Source organism: Lagopus muta, chromosome 1 (assembly GCF_023343835.1).
Source record: "Lagopus muta isolate bLagMut1 chromosome 1, bLagMut1 primary, whole genome shotgun sequence".
Lineage (NCBI taxonomy): Eukaryota > Metazoa > Chordata > Aves > Galliformes > Phasianidae > Lagopus > Lagopus muta.
This window is the reverse complement of record NC_064433.1, coordinates 25,841,960-25,864,350: the sequence shown is the minus strand read 5'-3', so window position 1 is coordinate 25,864,350 and position 22,391 is coordinate 25,841,960. Positions and strand designations below refer to the sequence as shown.

Here is a 22,391-nt window from a genome sequence, read left to right as displayed (position 1 = left end):
TAACACTGTCTTTTTTTTTTTTTTTTTTTTTTTTTCTTTTAACAAACATTTGCCAGACTGAAGGATCAGCATGAAGCCTTAATAAATTTTAGACTTTTTAGACTCTATTATGAACATTTTACATGTGCCTAGCTTTGGCCTAGCCTGGAACGCATCAGCTATAAACTTGCTACATATATGTTTACCAATTTAACAGCATCAAAAGGTTTTTTTTTGTGTGTGTTAAGTTTATTGATTATTTTTCATTTCTGGGACTGCTGCTGTCACTGTGCTAAAAAAAAAAACTTAAATAAGGCCACTGCTGCTTTTAGTTAAAAACTGCAAATACAATAATAAAGATACCAACCTTTCTTGTTGTGATTGTATCCTTTTTGAGGAAGAGTGATACTGTTTGTCACCTGCTGCCACAGGTGAGGTAAACAGTCATAATCTTAACAGCTTTTGTGCTATTTTGTGTATAGTCTCCTGGGAAACAAATGCCTGAAGTTTGGATTTGAACTTGGGGACAGCAATGCGAAGCTCTAGATCCTGATATTATGGTTGTTTTTCACCTTTCTCGTATGAACTGAAGCACATTCAAGTCTTGGTGTACTGAAGCGCATCTGATTCTCTACTTCCACTTTCAGTGTATTTTGTTTTGTTATTTATTACTGACCAAGGAACCAATTATGGATCTTGAGATCCATTAAAGAGATTAATTCTCTCTTTTTCTGGTTGCTTTCTTGTTTGTCGTTGAGAGAACTTAGTGCTCTAAGGTTGGCTCAGAGCGACCTCTTTATTCTAGAGAAGCTGTGGTGTGCCTAGGGTCAGGTGTTGAGAAATTGGAAACAGGTGAGAGGAAGGCTATCAAAAGCTGGGGGGGGGGGGGGGCGGGGGGGCGGCAGTGCTTCTTTTATAGCTCCTTTACCTGCCCCACGATAACCACCAATAATAAAGCTGTTATGGAGCAGAGCTCTTTCTTGGGTTCCTAGTCCTATCCTTCCTGAGTTGTGTATCCTCTTTATTTGGAAGTTATGTTGCATGTTTAACTTAGTATTTAGTCACATGTGCCTCCTTTCTTCAACTTCTCCAGCCGAGATAGAAGAATGGGACAGTACAGACAGCTTTCTTCAGGTAGATGGGTTATCAGAGCCTGCCATCTTTTTTTTTTCTCTTCCTTTTTGGTTGTTTCTGTCAGTAATGAAATTTGTCACTCTCGTAGCGCTAGTTCAGCTTCCCTCACTTTAGTAATCAAATGTAATTACAGCTCTCCAGGGTTGGTTCATCAGCTTACTTTACTTTGCTAAGGTTAAGAGAGAGGTGTTTTCCCATCCAGTTCTTCCTAGACTTCTATTCATTACTTGTCTTATTTTGAGTTGGGAAGAACAGCTTGGAGAAATGAAGAAAGGAACCAAAAGAAGCCAGATTTGAAATCTTCACTATAAGAAAGCATTTTATTAGCTAGTGTCACCTGAAGTAGTGTTGATGCTTATTACTGCAGCACCTGCTGCCACCCGAGTGAGTGTACTTTGAGGCTTGTTTGAGTATTTGACACTAAATGGCACTGTGATTTCCCACCATGTGCTTTTGGTGGGGGTTTTTCACAAGTTCAGATGGAACTAAAACCATATGGCTTTTGTTTAATCTTTTCTGAATGGGCTTCAGCTAGGAAAACTGCATGAGAAGATGTCTTACTGTTGAATTCGAGATTAATGGGAGCATAGATTTCTATATGCTTCTCTCAAGGCAGTCCCCAGACACCAATTTCAGGAAAGTTCACTGAGGTATCATTTGTAATAATGATAAAATCTCATAAATCTTATTGTGAAGCATTGTGAGCGGTTTTGATGCAGTTGTTCAGTGGATGCGTAAAATCTCCAAAATGTGTCTTTTCATGGGGAATTATTTGGATATAAGACTTTCTAACCTAGGGCACTTCACCATCTGTCCAGGTGGTGATGTGATTGTCGTTATTTGTAGCTTATTGTTAGCTGTTTGGTTAGTGCAACCAGATGTGAAGATTGTGATTTGATGTTGGAAATATTGAAAGTAAGAGCTGTCTTTAGTTAAATGTATCTGTTTTCTGATTTGTTTGCCCTATTCTCACAGGACTATGGAAGTCATTTGGTGTCTTGGCATTTATTTTCAGTGTTCCTGGCCTGGTTCTGTGTGAGCTTGGGTGTGAATCTCGTGCTGGATCAGCTGGGTATTGTGCTTCTCTGGAAAGGGGGAGCTCCCTGTGGCAGGAGGGCTGAATCCTCTGGGTAGAGTAGGGATTTTGCCCTGACTGAGCAGCTGTCTGGAGAAAAAGGAACTGAACATCATCATAAGTTTCATCATATTTCACTTCTAACCCCAAGTTTTTTTTAATTGATTTTTTTTTTTTCTTTAACACGAATACACATATTTCTCTATGTATTCTCAGAACAACTGAACTTTCCAATAGGCCTTAGGACAAAATAACTCAGAGAAGTAGAAAAGAGCTGTAACAAAACAGGGGGCTCATCTGCATATTTCTCCCTTTTGGGAAGAGGGCTAGAAGTCAAATAAATGACAGTGACAGTACTGGGTCTGCAGTAATGACATGGTGATACTGCAGAGCCATGTGTTGGTGTCAAAGAAACTTCTGTGGTGACTACTGGGAGACAGAAATTATGTTCTTATAGATCAGAAGTATATTTTTAATAAACAGGAAGTAGTATCTTAGAAGGTAAAATATGTATGTTGAGATGAAATATTGCTAGCCAATAAAAATGAAGTGAATAAAATCATGTGGTGAATGTGGGTCTACTTGACAAAAATACTGGGGTGTTTTTCAGATTGCTCCAGATCTAAATTTTCATTTGAAATCCCCATATTCCTGTTGGGATGCTAATCCTAATCTTGAGAATGTAAACTTGCTAGAGTGGTGTTTTCCTGAGTCTGCAGGTAATCTGGAATGCCAACTCTATTCTCATTCTGATTTCTATTAATCCTTTGTAAGGCAGTCATTCTTAACGATGGTCTGTAAAATTCATCATTAGCAGCTTCGTTTATTGTAAATTTTGTGTCTGCGAAGGGAAGAATGATGATTGTCAGGAACATCAGCAAGAAGGAAAGTAGAGAATGAATAAATGTAAAGGGGCAAATGGAAAAGGAAAAAAGGAGAATTAAGAGATATAAATATGGTAATTGTAAAGATGAATGTATTTCTACTCTGATATTGGGCATAACAACTAGATAGTGGAAAATGATTAAAAACAGTTATTCCGTTATAGATCATTTTCCTTTCTGTGCCCTCGTTCAAAACATATCACTTAGGTGAATGAAAAAGTTAATGGCAGGTTATGAGCAGTAGTTTGCATTCCTATGCTTGTATGCCAGAGGCAGCAGCCAGGAATTTCATGATGTCTGTAAAGTGTGATGCATCCCACTTGTTTCCTCTCCCTGTCCGTGTGCAGTCTGTGCCAGCAGCACCATGTTGTAGTCCCCATGCTGTATCCATGCATCCTCACTTCAACACGTGGACTGGCTCCGGTCCCTCTTTCAAGCCCCTGACCTCTGCTCAGTGTCTGAGTGTTGCAGCTGAGGGGAGTAAGCTTCTGCTAATGAAACAGATAAAAAGTCTCTGGAATCTATTAAAGCTTTGCATTAACTTAAATCATACCCTAAGAATGAATGTAGTATTACTACAAAAAAAAATCGGATTAGAATGAAAGGAACCTGCAGACTTCAGTAACTTCCACACATCTGTATAAATTTTGTTTAATTCTAATAAAATAAAAGTGAATCTCAGTAACCATAATGAAATAAAATGAAGCTGTTCCTGACTTGCATTCATGTAGTCAGACAGCACTATTACTTGAAATGGCACTGGGCTCAGTCTGTCCGTAAGGACAGCAGCGCTGTGCTTTATGCTGGGGGAGCTCTGCTGGTAAGAAAATAGCAGGACTCGATCTGTTCGATCTGGGAAAATCAAATGTTCCCGTGGTAGATGGGCACTAGGAAAGTTGTTGTATTGTAGTTTATTACTAACAATGTGTTTTGAATTTGTATAGCAGGTACTGTTACATTTAGTATTCAAATGTACGTGGCTTTGAAAGTGTTTTATTTCTTTAGCGTTTTCACATATCATTATGTTAATACAGTAATGTTCACACTAACATAGACAAGTCATGTTCTAGCTGAAAGTTCTGTCAGTATTTTTGGGAAAGAGATAATTCATTTTTTGCCTTGTTTCACTCTAATAAAAGTCTTCTATATTTAGCTTTATTTTCCTCTTTCTTTCTTTCTTTCTTTCTTTTTTTTTTTTTTTTTTTGTTAAGTCTGTTGGCTTTGCTATGCCAGATCATTACTAGCTTTACTTTCTGCTGCATTTTATCATAATGCTCTTTGAGTATAAATAAACTCTGGTATGCTAAACCTAATAGCAATTAAACTGGAAGTGTTTGTGTTTCATCACTGTGAACTTCGCGAAATGTTTCCATGACAACCTCCATGCTAGTTAAGGCAACCAGAGGTGATCAACAGTTTATATATTTTTTCACTCTTGTAGGAATGGAATTTGTGTTGACAGTTCTGGCCTTTAATGGCACTTTTGTACTGTGTGAAAGTATTTGTTTACTAGATCATATGCTGTTAACTGTCAGGCTGCGATAGAGTGACTGCTTTTGATAAAAGGACTGCATTACATCTGTGAGTCTGTGAAGCTCTTGTACTTTAATTACTCACATCAGTGCAGAAGTAGCCATTTGCTTCAATACACTTAAAAATTAGACTTATTAGTTCTGAAGCATTAATGGTGAGTTAATGTTGTCTTTTTTTTTTTTTTTTTTTTGAAACTAAAAATTGAAAGGCTTTTTTTTTGTTATAAACTATGATATTTACAGTGATGAAAATCACATTCTTTGCTATGGAATGATAGAATTATGTGTGCTATGAATTATGATTTTCAGGACCTGTTTTCATATTTAGCTGATGAAGTCTGTCTTGCTGGAAGCTGAGATACACTGGCTATGGTTAAGGAGAACATCATTTAAGAACTGTTTTCTCTCTTGCAAGTTTAAAAGCTGAGTGTATGTAATGTGTGACTGAAATCTCTGTAATGTAACAGTACGTGTAGACTTGTTTATGGTATGGGCACATCTGACAGAAAGCGCTCAGAATTAAACTTTTTTTTCATAGCTTTTCCCTTTATAGAGCACTTTCTACGTAGAACATCTGGAAATCAGCAGGTGGGTTATCTAACCTTTTCGTCAGCTAATAACTGCTGCTATGGCAAGTGCGCTCGTTAGCAGCAGTGAGATGGAGGGCACAGTCAGTACGGAGTTGAGCTGCTGTTTGTGTCAGCTCCTTCTCAAGCTGATTGTTGAGTATCTTCCTAACCTGTGTGTGTATGAGGCGGTCGTTTGTTTTTGTTACTTCTTCATAGAAGTATTTAGAGGGTACAACATTTGTGTTCTAAAAGTCCTTTTTCAAAACAAAGACTAAGAATTATGTTGCAATAAATATCTTGTTTTTGGAGGAGAGGTAAGATTTAGTAATGTTCATGTATATTCAAATGTGAGATTTGATACCTGTTGCAAGACCTATGTGTCAAGATATTATTTACATTGAGGGCTGCAGACTTTTGGACGTGTCACTAAGTAAGTAATTAGTTAGATGTTTATTGTTTTGAGCAATGATGCCATCACTGTTTTAAGCAACTCTTAACTTCTGAGGGATCTGTTGAAGTTGATGGTGTGAAACTGGGTAAATTAAGACTTTATATGGCATATATTTATATGGGTGTTGTTGCTTTTGTATGGTTTGCATGTTTGTCTCCTCTGCTGAGTCAGGAGTTGTTTATATGGTTGTTGTGACAGTGGGAAGGGTGTCAGAAGTTTGATACTAGAGTTCTCCAAGCTTCAAATTGTAAACAGGGTACTTCTTACACCACCCACTGTAAGATGCTGCTGTTAAGGTAATACTTTTGCCTCATCTTTGGGGATTTGCTGTGCTTTCCCTTGTGTGGGAGTGCTGCGATATTAAGCAGAACTTTCCAGAGAAGGTAGACAGGGAAAGCTGCCTGCACATGCCCTCTTTCCAACACCAGGTATGTTTTAGCTGTGGAGCTTGGTCTGTGTTGAGGAATGTGCAGTAAACATGACTGCTATCTGCTGTCACACCTCAAACTTTCTGTGCTTGCTTCGGAAGTAATGAGATGGATAGACTTGAATTGTTGAGAAAAGTTTCAGGTCAGATTTATGGTTTAAGCAACTGAGCTCAATTGTGGGCTAAATCTATGGTGAGAGCTTGAAGCTGTGTCTCTGAATGCATGCATACATGCATGGTCAGAAAATTCAGTTCACAACATGCTTGCAAATAAAAATGTGTGGGTTACTAGAATGAATGTATTTTATTTTAGTACTAAGATGTAGGCTTTAATTTTATGTTGGTCACTTGGTTGTGAAAAGCTGCCTGCTACTTAGGCATATAATAAAAATGAGCAATGCATGCTTGTTTGTCCAAATCAGTATTTACAAACAGCAGGTTGTCATCATATCTGAAGTAATGTGCAATCTGAATTTGTGTGTGTGTGTTTGTAGTATAATGACATTACTTTAATCTGTACTGTAACTCTGGGATCATTTCACAGAAAAGTGATGAAGGTAGCCATGAACTAGGAGGGACAAACAGGCTATTAACCCTAATGCCTTTTTTCCCTAGGAAAGATGAATTAATATTGGAACTGAATCAGAGATGGGCTGCAGGGGTGATCAGGAAATGGAAAGCTTATCTTGTAAGATGAGATTAAGAAACTGTGACATGTTTAGCTTAATGAAACAAAAACTGAGGATATGATTTCTCTTTTATATTTCTAAATACATTAGGGAAAGGCAGAGAAGGCATCAGGGAGAGAGAATAGCAATTTAAGCTAAGAGACATTGTTTGAACAAGTATTAGTCTAAATGGGCCCTGGATAAATTCTGACTGAAAGGCAGAACATTCAAGGCAGAACCAGGCATCCAAGTTGGGCAGCTGGCAAGAGATTTCAAAGAGGAGTCTGATGAACTTAGCAACATAGTTGGCATAGCGTCATTGCTTTAAGTAGAAAAGATTACACACGGCAACTCAGAATGTTCCTTCTGAGATGTGCCCATCTCTTTTGCTTAACTAGATCTATAAAACCTCTGTGCTTTCCTGTCACACGGTACTTTGAAAACTTGTAGATGGACTCTATGAGAAACTTGTAAAAATTATTTGGTTTATTTAATTCAAAGGCACGTTTAGTTCTTCAGTAGCTTCTGGAGTCTGTTTTCAGATAAAATGCCTTCTTCAGAGTTAATTTTATCCTGGAATTTTTTAGCTGTTTTTTTTTTTTTTTTCTTGATTATTTTGTATCTATGGGAGTACTGCCTTTAAAATCCTCTTTTGATTCATCTTTCTGTAGTTAGCTACAAGGTTTAACCAACCTAAATAGCTTCATATTTTCCTCTTTGGTATCTTCTGTGCAGCTGGAAAGAGTAGGTGATTATTACCATATTCTTGACAGAACATTGTGTAACCAATCTGTGCACTTACTTAATTCATTCAAACATTCATTTCCAGTCTCTTCTTTTATAATTTAACTTCCTGACAACATTTTAAGTTCATCAGTACTTTGGGGTACTCAAAGTTGAACAGAAATTACTCAAAGTAATTGAGTATGGAAACATCACATTAGGGATTGAACTGCGTTTGAGTACTCTTAGCAGCCAAAGAAGTCTAGTGGCAAAATGATGTCAGCTTCTCCTGAGACAACCCCACCGCTGTGGTCTTTTGCTTAGTAAAGAGTGGGTGGAGGGAGAAGAAGAGAGGTAGGGTCAGTTGATTCTGTTTTCTTGTCCTCTGTTTCTATACATACATAATCCTAAAAACTGTCAGTCTTCTACCCAGTACTAGGGTACTGGGTACTACCAGGCACTTCTGTGCCTGATACTCAGATGGCACAGTTGTGCTTCCTTCTTTAAAACATCTTGTTTTTGTCACTTCAGTGAAGTCTCAGGAAAAAATGACAAATACAGATCACTTTCCCATATCTTCTCTCCTGACCTCCTAGAGCTCAAAGGCTCTCAGACGTCATCCCTGAAGGTTTTTCAGTGATTGATTTTTACCTAAGGCTATATTCTTTGCTTATTTTAAAAGGAAGTTCTTTCATGTTTCCTGTTTATGAGACTCTCATAAAGTGGACTTCAAAATCTTCTTGACTCTTAGGAAGAAACTGAATTCATCTGTGCTCTATTGAATATGTGTATCACCTGACAGTTGTTAAGGTTGTACTTCTGGATGTATAGGACTCAATTTCTGGACTGTATTTCTCCCTTCCAAAGTCCTGATAGGCTTTTGTGAAAATATATGGCAGCAGTATAATGCAGTGTGCATCACCAACCCCCCCCAAAAAAATCAAAACAAAACCAAAAACTGGGTATGTATTCCGGACTAGGATGTTACCGATGAAGATACTCCCTTAGTCTAGGTGTGACCATCCTTTCAGATGAAATATTATTACTCAGATCCAGTGCCTTTTTGGAAGGGGCCCTTTCATGTCTCCCTTCCTATGTAGATTTTTTTTTTTGCAGTAGGAGCATCTTCTTCTTCACTTGGATGAACAGTATTTCGGGGATCTTAGCACTCAAGTCAGCTGCTTACAGGAAGTTTGACACGTTAGAAAGAAGGAATGCCATCCAGAGGGACCTTGACAAACTTGAAAGTTAAGCCCATGTGAACATAATAAGGTTCAACACAGCAAAGTGCAAGGTTTTGCACTTGGGTCGGAGTAATGTCAGATATGTATACAGACTGGGAGAAGAAATCCTTGAGAGTAGCCCTGTGGAGGAGGACCTGGGGGTCCTGCTGGATGAAAAACTGAACATGAGCCATCAGTGTGCTCTTGCAGCTTGCAAATGCTATTCTAGGCTGCATCAGAAGATGGGTGGCCAGCAGGGACAGGGAGGTGATTGTCTGTCTCTGCTCTGTCCTCGAGCAGCCCCATCTGGAGTACTGTGTCCAGGTCTGTGGCCCCCAATACAAGGAAGATGGAGCTGTTGGAGCGTGTCCAGGGGATCAGAGGGCTGGAGCACCTCCCCTATGAAGACAGGCTGAGGAAGCTGGGTTTGTTCAGCCTGGAGAAAAGAAGGCTACAAGCATTATATAAAGGGGATTATATAAATGAGGGGAATCAACTTCTTGCAAAGGTAGACAGTGATAGGAATAGGGGGAATGGTTTTAAGCTCAAGAAGGGAAGGTTTGGGTTGGATGTTGGGGAAAGTTGTTCACAGAGAGAGTGATGAGGCACTGGAACAGGCACAGAGAGGTTATGGATGCTACATTTCTGGAGGTGTTCAAGCTCAGGTTGGATGGGGCCCTGGGCAACCTGGTCTAATACCAGATTTGGATGTTGATGGCCCTACCCGTGGCAGGGGGATTGAACTTGATGATCTTTGGGGTCCCTTCCAACCCAAACTATCCTGTGATTCTAAGTTCTGTTCCTGTACCTGAGTCATCCCATTCATATAAAAGAAACTGTCTGATACACAATTAACAATTGGAAAGTTAGTGTGAATTCTCTTTTCTGGGAAGTAGTCAAGTTCTACTAATGGTACAGTGGTTTTGGAGCAAGATGTTTGATACCACCTGTGGGCTGTCTTGATCATCCTGCAAAATGAGCTGGTCCTCTTCACCTCGAGGCACTGTGAACGGAAGGCTTCTGTTTGATATCCCTGAAGATGTTTTTCTGAGATACAATTCGGATACTTTCAGAAGGCCTGGGCCTTGTGTTAGTCTCTGTTGCATTTGTTCAAATTTTTATGAGCAGCTAAAAATATGCATATCTTCTTCCTGTCCCCATAAATGTTCTTCTGGAGTTAAAGTAGGAAGAGCTAGATGGTCAGTCTTTAGTACAGATAATTTTGGTAACATGATTAATCGTGTTACATGGAATAACTGGAGATTACCTACCTCTTTTTTAGGCTCTGCTAATGCAGAATTTTGGGATCATGTCAGAAGTCTGCATAAGTCTCACTACCTTAAATTCTGAGTGCTGGGTAGCTCCTTACTGGGTAGAACATCAGTAGCAGACATCTTTCAGGAAAAACTGGTCAACTGGACATGTTCCCAGTCTGCTCATCTGCCAGTTCTCATCTGTCTGCCTGATCTAGACTTCAGTCCCACACAGTCTTCTGTGTTGGGTGAGTTACTCAAGATTTCACCCAAGCTTGAGCCCAGTCTTTTTACCAGTAGTATCAATCAATGCTTCAATTCCTTATACTCCTTGAAAATCTGGTTACAGTATTAAATAAAATCCACAAATGGATGCAAGTCTAGTACTTAGGATACTTGAGCATGAAGACTTTAGTTTCTTTTGGTACTCTTTCCTGAAGTTCACAGAATAGTTGAGACTGGCAGGGACGTCCAGAGATCCTGCAGTCCACCTGCCTGTCTCCAGGAATGCTGGTTATAACAGGTTGAACAATTGGATTTTCCATATCTAGAAGGATGGAGAGTCTACAAGAAGTCTGGGCAAGCTATTCCACTGTTCAGCCACATGGTAAAAATGTGTTTTTGTATGTTCGGATAGTTATGTTCAGAAATTACCAGTCTTGGTCACAGGAATGCTATTGCATTATGAGATTGATAGTTATGCATATAGTTTTAATTAGTGTTCTTTCAGGTTTTTAAAAAAATGGTTTCTAATGCTGTCTTTAATCTGAAAATTATTTTAACTCTTTCTCTCCTCCAAATTCCTATATTCTCATACAGACTTTTTTTACTCCTTCAGCATCAAATGAGGTCTTGCTTTTTGTGCAGCTGGGATTGCTTTCTTCTGGTAACTCCTAAGACTGTTCCAAGAGCTGGCAGATAAGCAGTAGCTATGTCTGTGCAGACTTTTGAAATTGCAAACTGAGTCAGAGTCCTGTAATAACTGCAGATGTGGTTTTATTTTTATTTTTATTTTTATTTTTATTTTTATTTTTATTTTTATTTTTATTTTTATTTTTATTTTTATTTTTATTTTTATTTTTATTTTTATTTTTATTTTTATTTTTATTTTTATTTTTATTTTTATTTTTATTTTTATTTTTAACTTGAGTTCTGGCTCAAGGTATGTCAGTAGCTCACTCTCAGATATCTGTTTTAGTGATACTCAATCAGGAATTCTGTCCAGATCTCACTGAACTTCACACCATTACGAAGGCTTCCAGAGTTGATGTGATTCTTCATTACAGTAGTTAGGAAGTTTTGCTTAGGAGAAGGACTCTTCATACTTCCCTCAGAATATGTGGTTCTAAGTTACTGCTGTGTGTCACCAGTGATGAGATTAATGTAGTCATGCTTTATTACTCAAAAGATGAAAATCTTAATGATTTTTCAGGTATGTAGCCTGTGTTTGTATTCAGACTTTGTCTTCCTCAGTCCTTCAAGATGCCTAAGATTGTTTTTTTAAAACAAACCACCTAATCATTCTTGTCTGTATGTCCTTATGCGGCAGCCAGCAGGCATGATCTGATGGCGCTCTCTACAAATGCGAAAGGTAAAAAGCTCTTTGTAATGTATTTTGGGCAAATGTATGTATTGACTAAGCAGCTCAGATGTTTTGGAAGAGCATTACAAGGATTGGTTAACTTCTTCATCTTTAATCGTATTTTCATGTTTTATGTCTATGTCATTGAAAATGCAAAGGAAACTGTTAATAAGTTTTCCAAGATGATACCAATTTTGACTAACAGAGAACGCGTTAGAATGCTGATTTGTTATTCTTGCATTTTGGTGCCTTGGAGATTTATCTGCCTAGTGATGTGTGGATTTCCATACAAATGCAGTAATAGGGTATTTTCCATTATCTCTTTCACTACTTGACCAAGACTTCATTTTCCTGCTGTATTTTTACTTTGGCCATTATTCTTCTCTTAACGTGTTGCTTATCCGAATTAATGCTTTTTCAGTTGGTTAAAAAACAACAATCTGTCATGTAAAAATTAGCTGACAAAATTTTTACTTAAAAATCTTTTTTTTTGGGGGGGGGGAAGGGGGGTTCATAGATGCCAAAAATTTTGCTGTTGTAAAGATGGGCAATCTAATGTCAGAATCATATTGTTCAAATCATGTTGGAATTCGCCGACTATGTGAGCTTGGTCTTAAGGAGGCTGTATAGTCTTACATATAGTAGTGTTTGAAAGGAAGTACTTTGACTAAGGCCTTCTGCATTTGATGGTTGTCTTAGGATGCACACAATTTCTTTAACATTTTAATGAGTCGAAGGTAAACACTAATATATTTTATAAACCTATTTAGTTGTATGCTTAATGAGATTACTGTGGTCAGGAATGTTAAGTCCTCTTTTCCTCCATTGATTGTTAAATTCTTGGCCCCTTGATAGTCCTCAGTAACCTGGTCTGATCTCATAGCTGAGCCTGCTTTGAGCAGGGCACTGGGCTAGAGACCTCCTGAGGTCCCTGTGGGATTCTGTGGCTGAGAAGTACTGCCTAAAGCTCCTAGGCCTGGTAGAGGCTCACTTGCTAGCTTGAAAACTTAACTAACGTTTTTACACAGACAATACGAGTCTTACTCTATGCTCCTTCCTGTTAGATATGTTTGTTATTATAAGCTGATAATGAATCCTCTACTTTCCTTCTTTGTCATTATTTTGTTTTCTGTGTTTCATTTTGTTTCTGTGAGACAAGCAAGTTTTGTAATAAGAGTGAGATAGGCATTTTTTTTCTCTTAATGTTGATGTGATCATTGTTAGGGCACTTGATGATTTACTCAAAGGCGTAAACAGTTGTATGATATGTCTATGGGCTTTGTGAAGTCTGCCTCTCGTTTTACTTAGTTCATGTTAAAAACAAAACAAAAACTGTTCAAAAGAGTGCTTGAATTGTCCTGAAGCAGACCCATTTTGTGAACATTTTCATTGGTTTTGTGGGACTCCGTGAGCTGACTCTGATAATTTTGTTTAACACAAAATCATGATCTTCTAAAGGGGTGAGAATTGCTTAGAAAACATGTTTAGTAAAACCATAGGGGATGACTGTGATCATCCAGTTGGATCTTCAGCATAATAGTAATTCTATAACAACTTCAAGAATTAATTCCTATTTGAAGTAGAGCGCATATTCCAAGGGGGAAAAAAAAATCAACACTGGTTTAAAATACTTACAATGATGGAGATCCCATGACAGCCCTTACTAACTTGCTGCACTGGTAATTTTCCTCACTACTAGAAATTATTTTTGGTCTAAATCTGTTCAACTTCAGTTCCCTCATTAAAACTCTCCCTTGCTGTGTTGCCTGAAGAAAGTGTGACAATGGGTAGGCTGCTGATTTGAGGGCTCCTGCCTTTTGTGCTGACCTGTATTGTTTCATTATTTCCTCTCTGCCCCCCTCTGATTCCAGCTGTTTTGTCCTCTGTACTCAGATGTTAAGCTTTCCTATGCAGAGATTACCTATTTGTTCTGTTTGTACAACACTGAGTAGAGCTATGTCTTGGTTGGTAATGGGTGCTTCTCAGCAATTGCTGTGTCATGAAGGCGTAAAAGATTAAAAAAAAAAGAAAGTGCTTTTATCCCACATTAGCAGCTTTAAGCCTGTAAAGTACTACTGTAATCTTTGGGTATGACTTCCTTTGTCATTCCTTTGCCAAGGACTTCCTCAGTTTCTGCCTTGCAGACAATGAAGATTGGATGAAGTCCTCCTATCTTTTAGAAAAACTGTTGATCTCATTGATGAGACTGGCTAAAGGGAAGGAAAACTTACAGGGATGGAAAATCCATTGTAGTCCTTCGTAACCTGGTATAGTACATAGCAATTCAGTGTTCAATTCTTGTCTCTAAATTCTAATCTGAATTTGTTTTGCTTCAGCTTCCCAGGGTGTTTTTATCTCTCTCTTAAGAGATGAAGAGGGGGAAATACAATACCATTGTTAAGCTTCTGCCATGCATTTGGGTATTTACAGGCTGTGGTTACATCTTCCATAATCTTCTCTTTGGTAAACAGAATAGATTTGCTTTTTCACTGCCAGGCCTGTTTTCCAGTGATTTAATTATACTTAGTGTGTTCTGTGAATCCTCCCCATTTAACCAGTGCCATGTCTGAATTGTCATTATCAGAATAGCGCTGCTATTTCAGTAGGAGTGACCCTGGTGTCAAATACTCAGGTAATACAGCTTCTCAGTCACATTTCTTTGCTTATACATTCAGAGATTACATTAGTCCTTTGACCACTGCCAGTTAATGTTCAGCTGATTATATACTGTAGTTCTTCCAGTTACTCTTTCCTGGGAAGAGTTCCTTGTTCTATTGAAAGGAGCCTACACTATTTGTTGTTACATATAGCATATATATTTGTTGTTCCTGTTGTAATGGATATTGTGTTAAGCTAATTTGTTAAATACACTGTAGGTATGCTCTGAATGTCATATACACTTTGTTATTTGTTATAACTTCATTCTTAATGCCTTTGCTACTACCAAACGCCTCCAGCTTCTTATCAAATTTATCTTCCATGTGGAAATCAAATTTCGTGTTTAACCAACATTTGCTGTCCCAAAGTGACTAGGCCCAAAGAATGTATCTATTGCATGTCTATTATTTCTTTTAATCTCCCTAAGTTTTGAAGATTTCTGATTGTACAGACATGTACACAGTGTAGTTTTATGATTTCATGGAAGTCTAACATTGGTTTGAGAATTCAAAATTTTTGAGTTATACCTCAACTGTGGCTTGGCCTGTTGGAATAGTTGGTGACAAAAAAGAGATGTTTTTTCATTCGGGCCCCTCATGATATTAGACTAAGGAAGAAAAGGACTCTAAAAAGTCTACTGTGAGTAGGACAGCTTGCCAGAGTCTATCACTGTTTAAATTTTGGAGGTGTTTTATCCTTTCTTTCATCAGCTTTCCATGTCAAGGAATGGATAGAATCTGTTTCATGAAGAACTTCGTTAAGAGTTTGGATTTTGGGCTAGTGAATTGCTTTCCCAGCACTGCTGTTTAGTCATATGATTGGTATTGTGAAGGTTATTTTTTCCCTGAATCTGCATTCTCAAATAAGCTAATTGTCCTGCAGGCATAGTGACTTGTACTGACCTTATGTTTTCACTAATTCTCATTTCTTTGCCGTGTTGCACTGATCAAAAATCAAGAATATTGATGTGGACTTCAGAAACAGCAGCATCGCTGTCTTATCTACCTGCCATCTTTTTCAGGTAGAAATCTTCAGTTCTCCTTCTCTTTAAATTAAATCCTGTCCTCTTATTAACCTTTCTCTTATGGTTTACAGAAGAGGATTCTATGGATGTCCTGAAGCACTGATACAAGAAATGAGATGGGGAGTCCATTAGAAGATAGATGAGTGATACCTGGATTGTATTTTCTCATAAAGATCTTTCTGAAACCAGTCCTGGCTGAACTCAGCTCCCAGAGTAGTAGTAGGACTTGTGCTTTGTACTTCAAGGACAGAAGGAAGTTTGGTAACTTCTGGAAGGAGAGTGCAAAGAGGTTGGGAGCCAGGCTGTTTTCAGTAGTGCCCAGTTCCAGGATGGGAAACTGCGAACTAAGCATAGTGAGTTCCGTCTGGACGTCAGGAAGCACTTTTGTGCTGCAAAGGTGACAGAGCACTAGCTCAGATTGCTCAGTGAGCTTGTGGAATCTCCTTACTGAAGATTTTCAGAAGCTGCCTAGATGTGGTCCTTGGCACCCTCCTCTGGATATTCCTGCTTGGGCAAAGGTCCCTTCCAGCCTCAGCCATTCTATGATTCATCCTGGCAGGTTTTTTTTTTTTTTCCCATGGGAAGGGTCTTTTGAGAGTTACGGGGATGTGGTGGAGAGAAATTAGGTTGGGTTGACGGATGTTCGTTATATGGAGCACTTAAAATCATGAACAACCCCAAAGGGGAGAAAATACAGATAGAAAAGAAAGCACTTCTTCTTAGAAATGGGAGTAGTAGAAACAAAATCTTGCTTGGTTAATACTTTGGCATTTCTTTCCATAGTTATTGTCTCAATAAAAATAAATAACAAAGATCTCTTTTCCTTTCCCCATTATTTTATCTGTATCTCAGTTCCTTCCCATACTTGGCAAAAACGGCAATGAAACCAGTTCTTTATTAAAAAAAATGCTTTTCACACTTAGCTTGTAAAAGAGAATCAGTGAAGCTTTATACAATAGCAATTATTCTTTCTATATTTTCTGGCAGTTACTGCTTATTAATTTTGAAAAGTGGAGGTTCATGGAGCAAGAGGAGAAAGAAAACTTTAAGAGATCTGCTTTTTTTTTTTCTTCTTGGTAGGCCTGTACTCCAGGTAGCTAGATTTGAAGTGGTTTGTATGAAACTCTGGAAAGAAAACAGTATTAGCTGCACATGCCTCTTTCCAGAATTTAGGAGTGCACGCTCTGGAGCTAACACCCATGTTAATAATAACGTTTACTATGTTTTCTTCTCCAGCAGAGTTGAGATTAATCTCTTCAGTATTAACTATTACAAAAAAAATATCTCTGTATTAAAAACTGTATGGCAGAGAGATAAGCGAAATGACATGAATGTTAAATACAGATCTGAGAATTCATTGTATTCTCTCTTTTCAATTAACAAGTGCTTTATATATATTGTTTAATTCAAGTGAATCTACTGTAGAAATTCTGGATAGCTTTAATGGAGTACTTCAGAGGTTGTTTACTGCATCTTGGCTAAAAAGCGTATCATTTAAGCATAAATGATGGCATGTTATCATTTCCTACTGGAAGATACAGTGAACTGCTCAGAGTAGCTGACAGAAGTGGTAGGTGGCAGAAGAGTTTCATTCTGAGTTGACTTGTGTGTTTGTGTTTTCATACTGCAATATATTGGTCTAAAAATTCAGTAATGTCTTATACATATGAAAAGAAGTAACTTCTAGCATGTGGAATTAAGAAAAAATCCATAATGTTGCATAAGAGTTGTAGAGAGTTTTTTTAATTGTTGATATTTAATTTCCTTTATGTCTGATTTGTTTGGCTTTCTAAGAATGCTTAGTTAATGTTGTTCTTATTCTAATTTAAAACAGTGACAATTGCTGTTGGGTGCTGGTGATGACCCTTCCATCAGGTGCAGCTGCAGCTGAGCTCTGGGGTAGGACAGCTCAGGAATGAGGACAGCCTGCAGTGAGCATGTTGCATCCTACCAGCAGCACAGTACTCTAGGTGGAAAAGACACCTTGGGGTTGCCCTGTTTGATGAATGTGGCATCATTGGCTGCATGGGATGGGTTGCCTTATGACCTCTCCTGATGAGCTTTCTGCTTCCTTCTGTGTTTCTGGGCTGGCACAGACATCAGAAGGATTTGAAGCATCCAAAGAGGCATCAGGGGAGGCATGAAGACAGCTCCACTTTTCTGCAAGAAAGTAGTGTGCAGGCCTTCCTCAAAAACTTCCTCAGCTGTAAGGTCGGAAAGAATTGAAACATGCGGAAGATGTCTGAGCTAAGATGCAACTATTTTTTATTCTTTTATTTTTCCTACAGCCATAATTTTAAACAGTACTTTAAAGGTTGGTTTAATATCTGTGGAACATACATATTCTAGAGTGATAGGAATCCTTTCTTAAATTCTGGAATACAAAATACCAATTTTAGTCTTCAGTTAGACTTCGCCATTCCTGCTTATGAAACAAATGGCATTTTTCTCTCCTTTGCAGCTTAAGTAAAACCTACTTGAGGTAGCTTTACCAAAATCATGAAAATATATGCTGATGAGTATATAAAGCATTAAAACATTTAAAACCTTTTTGAATTTCAGAATGTTACATGTCTGTTTTGATTAGGAAATCTCAAAACTTTATAGTCCTTAATAGCAAACATGGAACTTCTGTTTTAGCCTTTAAAGCACACTAAATTATTAGCAGAAAATGTTGATTCTGTAAGTACTAATTGATTCTGAAAGTACTTTAATTTGGAAAAATCATGCCTTTTTAAAAAACTTCAGACTTCAAATAAATGTTTAAAATTAAGAGAAAGTTCTACTAATAATTAATCATACTGATTAAGAATACAGGGATGTGTTTTCATGTTACTTCTATGTGTGATATGTTTGGCATGGAGAAGGAAACCCTGAACTGCCAGTCCCTTAATTCTCAATACCAAGACAATAGCACATTATTCAAGAACAATCCCAAAATTGTAAGAATCTTTAGATAAAAATTTCTCCTATCCATCAGAGTAACCTGTGGTTTAAAAGATGCAATGTTAAATCAGGCCTCTTGGAATGATTTAATCATGTAGTCCAATTTAGCTATATCTTTACTGTTATAGCTGAGAAGAGAAACTGTTATCTTCACCTAGCAGTATTTCTTAACATAATTACATCAACAATAATGAGGCAGCATTACTCTTTTTTTGAATTGAATGCATATTGGTTCTGCTAGGAGTATGCTGCTCTGCAGATTTAAAAACAAAACAAAACAAAACACAAACAATTTTTAAACATAACATACATCCTCAAAGTTTGGTTTTATTTTTCAGAGAGGAAATCCTGTAGATGTTTTTATATCGCTTTTAAAATTGATTTTAATTCAGCAACTTCAAAGATGTCTACTGGTTTTGTTTTGAACGAGATAGGTTGTATGGTTTCATGTCAAAACATCCTCTTAGGCCTTGTTGTCAAACACCAGCCAACATAATTTAATTTTAAAAAGTAACTCAGTGTGAGAGAGATGCTTATATGCAGAAAAAAGGAAATCTAGGGACCAATCAGGTAATATAATAAACTGTGAAGTTAAAGACCATATGTTTCTGTCATTTTGACACTCAGTTAATGTCTGAAATGAAAATTCTTTCATGATAATAGATTTTGCTACTGTGAAGTGACTAGACATATTCCCTATTGTGGCATTTCACAATGGCACACCTGCATCAACGTAGTAAGCATATTTACATGATAGAAAATATTGTTGAAGAATTCTTTCAAGCTTTTGCTGGAATTACCACTTGTTAGATCTGTGTTGATCTGAATGATAGAGAAATCTCTTCTGAAGCAGTTTGCATTACTGAGGCAAAAAACCTGCTACCAGTACAAGCAGTGATTTATTGTTTGTCTTGCCATATATTAAGAAAAAAACCTTCACTCTTTGCTTACTAAGGATTAAATTTTCTTTGTTCATGGGTGTACATAATACACCTTGGAAGCTAAGTCTCTTCATTTGCATCATTGCAATTTCATCTGTAAACTGGAGAAGTTCTTGTGTGTTTCAGATTTTCCCCCTGTATGCATCAGAAGACTGCATTCTTTTCTGAGACACCGGGTGCTTTGTGGCAGTCTCTGTAACTGTAATGGAAACTCCTGGTCAGTCTACAGCATCCACTCTTCTAATGAGATGCTCATCTTGGCTCCAGACATCTGTCAAGGACTTCCTATTATGCTTCCTTTAACCTCAGTTTCTGGACTGTGAAAGCCCATGCTTCTGTTGTGATGCACCCCAAATTGTTATGTCACATCTCCATGCATCTTCTAGTAGAAGGATGTATTCTGCTAGGAACAAGGCTCCAAATGGTCTCTGTACCCTCTTCAGTCATCCACATGGCAATCTGAACAGCCTAAGCTGTGGTTGATGACAGCTGTAGATACTGACTGTCAGATCAGATAATGAGTTAGGGGAATACTGATGCTAGCACAGGAACTTGTACTTTCCTTAACTGCCTTGGTTTTGTTGTTGTTGTGTGATGGGCTTCCTAGTGTCTTTTTATAACAAAATATTAGATACTTGGGGACCGGATATAGTGAACAGTGACTGTTGATCCAGCTTACCACATACCTCCACTTCTGTATCCTTTTTTAGATACCCTTTATATGAAAATATGCATTATCTGAAGATGGATTTTGTACTATTGTGTACTGTCCTTTAGGCAGTTGCAGCACACCCTCGTAGAGTGGGATTTACAGAGGTTATTTCTCACAAAGAGAAAGGAATAGGGTGTTTTGGCATCCTGTGTCTGAATTTCAAGTTCAGTAGGCAGTTTGTAACTTATTTTAATATTGTAGGTGCATGTTTTCATACAGTTATAAATCTGGCCCATGGTCAGTGATCTGTTTTGTACTCACATGATAACTCTGTTCATTTCAGAGGCTTTTCTTTTGTCCTGCCTGTAACCCTTGAAGTTTTCAACATGGTAGTGGCAATCATTGTTAAATTCTCATGTCTCTGCCTGCCTTTTTTCATTTACTTTGACAATTGTTCAGTTGTTAAAGGATTCCACAAAAGTGCAAAACCTGAATCTCTTCAAATGACTCAGTCACTTTCCAAGCATCTGGGTCCCAAGGTGAATGCTTGAATCAAAAGTTAAGTTACTGAAATCTGGAGAAGCCATTAAATCTCAGTCTAAGAGCTCTTTGGCTGTGAATAGATTCTAGACTCAGTTTTACTTAACTGACAATACGCATCCCAGCTAACCTTCATGATGCCTTGTGCCACACATCACTAACACTTTGCGTGCTCTCCTATTGTGAATTATTAGGCAGGCTGTTCACCATTTCTCAACACATGGAAAGCTTTTGCAGTGGTGTCAGTATCAGGCCATGGGACAAATACTCCTCCAGTTCCCTCCTCAGTACAGGAACATGTCTGATGCATCCATTTTCATGTTGTGACTCCAGTGGATAAATTCAGCAACAAAGGGATGAGGTCTTTAGGGGGTGCACAACCCTCACTTTACTTGTTTGGGATCTCATAGTGCTTCTGAAATAAATCCATGTGAGATTTCCAGACCCATATCCAAGGACTGCAGCAGCACGGTGTGCCCAAGCAGAAATGGGCAACATCATCTTGGTTCTTTGAGGTCCCTGCACAGTTGATTCATAGAGAAAAGGATCAGCTGTTCTCCATGATCCTCCTCTTCATCAGACCCGTCAAACAGAATACACTGCTTGAGGCTGTGCAGGAGATCTGCTCTGATTACTTCACCTGGATCTTTCTAAGGGGAAGGCAGCCTAGTGTAAATCATTTTTACTTCTCCCACTGGCAGGAAGTACTCATAATTTTTCTTAAGATTAAGTTAGGCGTAGGATCTTCTTTCAGTGTGTTCCTAGTACACTAATCTGGTGGACTGTTGAATGGATTCCACCCAGATTCTGGATTGGTAGAAATCCTGGCTGTAATTTGTTTGAGAATTGAGAATATTGGAAACTGTCGTAATGTCTGGATTTTTTTTTTTTTTTTTTTTTTTTTTTTGTGGTGAAGATCTGACAGATATCTGCTGTTTGTTGTAATTTCTGTCTGATGTCTTCCAGCGTCCTACAGTACTCCATTGCTACTGTGTGTGCGTTGAAGTACCACACATGGGATACCATGTGAAAGTATTGCTATTTGCTTCAGTTAGGTCTGTCCTTACAAATATTGAAAAGAGGCATTGATTTTAGAATTTAGCGTGTTTATTACCCCTTTCACCCTTTTTTGCTCTTGCTCTCTGAAAGATTAAACATTTTTTTTTTTTTTTTTGTCCTTTTCTCTTTCAGGTTTATAGAAAATTTTATGAGGTGCATTAAGATGTTTTGCTCTGTCATATGGTTGTTTTGTTTTAAACCTAGCCTTGCACAGGCTGCCCTGTAACCTCTAACTGCCCAATCTTGGCGCAAGCATTCCATGAAAATTTGAGAACAGTGACAGAATTTGGACTTCCATCTTCCATACACAATTTTTAAAAGACTAGGAGTATGTAGAGAGATACAATTTTATCCATTTGTGGCTGTATTTTGTCTTCATCTCCCGCATTTTCCTCCTAAACCTCGGAGCCAGTTTAGACACTTGATGTCAGGGCAGCACAAGTGAGTACTATGGTTTTTTCATTCACAGATTTAACATCCGAACGTATGTATTGGCTCTTTGGTTTATTGAAATAGACAAAGGATCCAAGTCTGTTGCTGAAAGCATCAAATGTTTCTGTGTGGATGCTACACTTTGACTGAGTAGAGATTTTGTAGCGAACAGATGAAGCAGGATCTTCTAATTTGATTGAGACTTACTTTCCCACCAAAGCCAGGGCAACTGTTGAATAGCCATGTGGAAGTACATCCACATCTTCATCAGATGTTATGGTATGTCTGTGACCCTGATGACCAATGCACATGTTTGCCTTGAAGCCTCTGAGATCCTTTGTTAGGCAACATGCATCAGAGCTTTAATGGCTTGCTGTCACTCTAAATGACTCTGTGAATGTGGACTGTCATTCAACTAAAAACGTAGAGTTTATCCAATTCATTGTTATTTTAATATAGTGTTTTCTGTTAATTATAGCTGAAGTAACTACTAATTTTCATCTACATTTCTTTTTGCTTGGCTTTCTCATCTCCTGGGTTCTTTGAAGCTTTTCTTTATTTCACTGTGGTTGAGATGGAACTAAAATGCTATCTGGAATGTCCTGTGTATTCTTACTTGGCATGAAGGTAAACTCCTTA

At 38.0% G+C, this 22,391-nt stretch overlaps 1 protein-coding gene across 10 annotated transcripts in view; it reads left to right on the top strand.

The window, feature by feature from the left end:
• The window catches only part of FOXP2 (forkhead box P2), a 408,488-nt gene that overhangs the window by 21,942 nt on the left and 364,155 nt on the right, over positions 1-22,391 (top strand). The window contains exon 1 of one of the 10 annotated variants that reach the window (XM_048942615.1): positions 932-1,113. The exons of the other annotated variants lie outside the window; for them this stretch is intronic. The gene's annotated coding sequence lies outside the window, so the exon portion shown is untranslated. Of the gene's footprint in view, positions 1-931; positions 1,114-22,391 lie in introns of those variants that run through there. 10 annotated transcript variants of the gene reach the window in all.